This window comes from Dermacentor andersoni, chromosome 4, assembly GCF_023375885.2.
Source record: "Dermacentor andersoni chromosome 4, qqDerAnde1_hic_scaffold, whole genome shotgun sequence".
Lineage (NCBI taxonomy): Eukaryota > Metazoa > Arthropoda > Arachnida > Ixodida > Ixodidae > Dermacentor > Dermacentor andersoni.
Window position 1 is genome coordinate 193,922,956 of NC_092817.1, and position 4,029 is coordinate 193,926,984.

A 4,029-nucleotide genomic window follows, 5' to 3' on the forward strand; every position below is an offset into this window, starting at 1 on the left:
AGTGCAGCTACCGTTTGTTGGCGTGGGGGGTCAATGCAGGCAGAGTAGCGGTGGCAGAGCGACCCCACTGCAGGCGGCACGTACTGCGAAGGTCACTTGGATATATATATATATATATATATATATATATATATATATATATATATATATATATATATATATATATAGAGAGAGAGAGAGAGAGAGAGAGAAAGAGAGAGAGAAGTGGCTCGCCCCCCCCCCCTCTAAGAATAGTTGGTACGTCATTGATTCAGTGGTTTCATAACTGCCTCTCCTATTAGTTACCTACAGTGGGGCTCAAAGCTTTAGCCAGTAAATGCACTCTCTTGACTAGTGTTGTCAAATGTTCTGTTCCCGAATCCTTAGAAAAAGACATTGGCCGCTTGCGGCCGGCTTCCGCAGACTAATTTTCTCACAGGTACACTTTCGTACTTTATGGCGCACCTTGACCTAAACGTCCACTATTTTCAACCTCTAGAACGTTTATTGCCGGAATTTTCTGTCTCCGCGCGCAATTTCGAATGCCGCGACATCACGGCATTGCCTGCCGACGGAGCGTTCATCGCCTGTGAATGCGGTGCCTCCTGTCGGTTGGGGTCAAAGCTGTGCAACGCTCCGACGACGACCTCGTCTTCCGCTCGAACCGTCATCGGGTGTCCACCGTCGTTAGCAGAAGGACGACCACCTACGGCAATGTTGAGCAAAGCGTACAGTGTCAGGAAGGCCAGCACACCGGCGCATCCTATGCACATGGCGAGCCTGGTGTTGTCCGTCGGCTTCTTCGACTTACCCGCCTCGCTGGACATCTCGCTTGTGGTGGTGCTCGCGCTGGAAGTACTCGGCTTCCTATTGGCTGTAGCGAGCGAATTGCTTTCCCACCTGCGGCTGCCGTCGTTGGCTCGAGAAACGTAATGGCGTAGAATCCCGTTTGGCACTGATCCAGGCGAATAAACAGCCTGACCTTGCGAAGTAAAGTGACCGTAACCTGGCTCCAAAGGCTGCCCACTTACGTTGTATCCGTAGACTGTCCCATACGGCGACGGAGGTGCTGGCAGAGGGTCACCTGCGTAGCTCATTTGCGGCATAGTACTTTCATGCAGGGGCAGGGGCAGGTGTCCTGCTTGTTCAGGAAGAGGCGGGAAGGTTTTGTATTCATGGGTAGGAAGCCGGTGCGTCGGAACCGAGTTGGAGCCCCACGGAATTTCGGAAAACTTGGGAAACATCTCGCACTTTTGATTGTGGCACGGGACGTACGTAGTAGCCGGCGCACATGGCAGCTGCGGCGGCTGCAGTGGAGGACCGACGAGCGGAGCGGTCATCTCGGTCGGAAGGAGCCAGGGCGGAGAAGTGGAGCTGCGCCTCTGATGCGCATGACCGGAGTCCTGCAGGATGTTGCACCCAGGAGGCGAGGCATCGGTTCTACGCTTCCGGCTCCTCGGCGAAGCGGACACCTCATTTTTCCGAGCGAAAGGTTTTGGCCACTTCGCGGACGGCGACCCGCTCGTTTTCCGTCGTGTGCCCCCGTGGCTGCGATCTTTCCGAAGCTTGGAGCCAGTAGGCCGCGTCGGCGACCGTGACGGAGAGCTGCGCCGATTCGGGCTGCGCCGAGACTTCGAGTCCCGACGCGGTGCTCGTCCGGACGCAGTCCACTTGTCTTGTCTGGGCTTGTCCTGCCTTGCCGTTCCTGTGGAGAAGGTATCCAGATATAAAATGTCCCGCTTCCTGACACAAAATTACAGGCGATGAATCAAAGCGTGCGATAGAGCGAGGACAAACATTTCTGTGCTTTGACACTGATTCATCTCGTATTGTAGATTTCTTTCAAAAGCCTGACCACTCCAAAGGTATTGTCTGCCTTTAGGTCACTTTTGGAACTGACACTTCAACTGTTATGGAAGAGGCACCGCTAAAAACAGGACACAAAACGAGAGGACACAGGACGATGCGGTCCTGTTTCGCATATTTAGCATTGTTAGTCTCCAAAGCATCTACAAACCTCACCTAGTTGCGTTATTATTTTGTTAGAAAACGCTACCAGATCAGCATGTACTTCCAAGCCCGAAACTGGAGGTTAAAGGCGAGAGTTGAAGTTAGCAGTTCCACCCTCGCCAGTTCACGCTATAGAGGTCTCAGCAAAGCACTAGCGACAACTAACGGAAAAGCCAACAGTGCCCCATGCAAGTTCTCTAGAAACAGGGAATTCTTGGTTTGAAAGCAAGCAAACCTGTTTTGATGTCTTTTTTTTTCCTTGCGTTGTGTTGTGACTGCACTAAGCGCGAAAGGTGAATCAATGAACGAACGTAATCTTCTATTGTAATCGTCCAACAAATTGCTCGCAGTGATAAAATAATGCCGAAAGCTTGCGTTTTATGAACGACAGCCTTGGCTTACCGAAGCAATACGCGGCTCCACCGCTCCACTGTGCCTGAAGCCGAACGCTTAAATAAGTGTATACACCAAATTTAGAGGCAAAGTTGACTACAGCATAGGCTTTGCACGCTTACTAGGAACGCATTCGCGAAGTCACTGGCAGCAGACGACGAGAAAGTAATAGATTTCTATTTCAATTTTAACGTCTTTAAATGAAACGTAGCTCCCTCCTCCAGACTAGCGGTGATAGCCATCACGACTGCATTGCTGAAAGCAAAATAGTGTCACGTTAAAGACGCTGGTGGCGACAGTTTCAGAGCGGCTGCACGTGCATTAGCGTAAACATGGCCACGAGACCCAAGCGCGCATCTTTTTTTATGTATCTCCGGCGTCGGGGAAGAAGAAGACCACGGAGTGCAGGCGTGCTTCGTGTCGGCTCATCTATTTTCCTATGTTTTTGGCGGATTATCGAGCTTCTCGTGGTAATTCTTCTTACCAGCGATCGGCGGACTCGTCAGGACTCCCCCGACACCAAGTTTCGCCAGGTGGGCCCATCCTCTGGCCGATAAGCGGCGCCTTTTGTCCCGCCACGCAGGCGGGGCAAGCTAAGCCTATCTCCACGTAGGCCACTATTGCCCGGCCGCCGCGGCGGCGGGGCGTGCCAAGCCTACCGTGTCGCCGGACCTCATTGGAGCTCCCAGTCTCGGACGGCAAAGTGTCAGGCCTTTCCTGACTTTAAATGGAAGTTGTCCAGGCAGAAGGAACAGATATTAGGCCGGAAGATTTCGGCGAGGGAGCGGGGTGGTGCGATGTGAAGAGGAAGAAACAGGCCGACAGTGCGACCGAGTCGGCTCATAACCAGCATGTGCACATGCAGCGACGGACGGTAGCCACGTCGACTACGGGAGTCACCACAGCGCAGTGCAAAAGAAAGTACGCCCGTCAAGTGCAGCAGGTTGCCATGGCAAGCCGAATGCCAGAGTTAACGCCGGACGATTACAAAATCGTCGTACGCCCCCGAGGCGGTTTCAACGTGCGCGATTACGGGACGGATCGCATTTACTGCTGCCTGCGTAACGCGGCGGGTGTGGGCAGAGAAGCGGCCGGGGAAGATAGCATCTGCCTCAACGTTAAACAAAACGTCGTGGTGCTCAGCACGCCGTCTGAAGACAGAGCCAAACGCTGCGGAGCCATTAGCAAGCTTTGCATCGGAGACCGAGAGTTCGAGGCGAACACCTATCAAGCTGCCCCGGAGAACACTTCCAAGGGCCTGATTAGGAAAATTTTTAGAGCGAGAGCCCGGCAGACATCATCGCTAATCTAGTGACACAGCGCAACCCCGGAGTGCTGCACGCGAAACGCATGAGCAACACGGACAACATAATCGTTTTGTTCGACGGATTCCACGTACCTAGATACGTATATTACGGACCTATGCTCGTCAGATGCTCCCTCTACAGGAAGCAGATTGACGCGTGCTACGAGTGCGGAAGGCTGGGACACCGCGCCGACGTGTGCCCCAATCCCAACGACAAGATTTGCCGTGGATGCGGACGCAACAATCCGTCGCCTGACCATCGATGCGAGCCGCGGTGTCGACTGTGCGGCAAGGGACACTTCACGGGAGACCGCAGGTGCAAGGCGAGATACAAGACCCCA

At 53.4% G+C, this 4,029-nt stretch overlaps 1 long non-coding RNA gene across 1 annotated transcript; it reads right to left on the reverse strand.

Annotated features, from left to right (window-relative positions):
* Positions 1 to 404: 404 nt before the first annotated feature.
* LOC129384692 (uncharacterized) lies at positions 405 to 1,680 on the reverse strand. The gene is made up of 2 exons (XR_011893718.1): positions 791 to 1,680; positions 405 to 685 (listed from the first exon to the last, which is right to left on the reverse strand). It is a non-coding gene; the product is annotated as an uncharacterized lncRNA (long non-coding RNA).
* Positions 1,681 to 4,029: the final 2,349 nt, after the last annotated feature.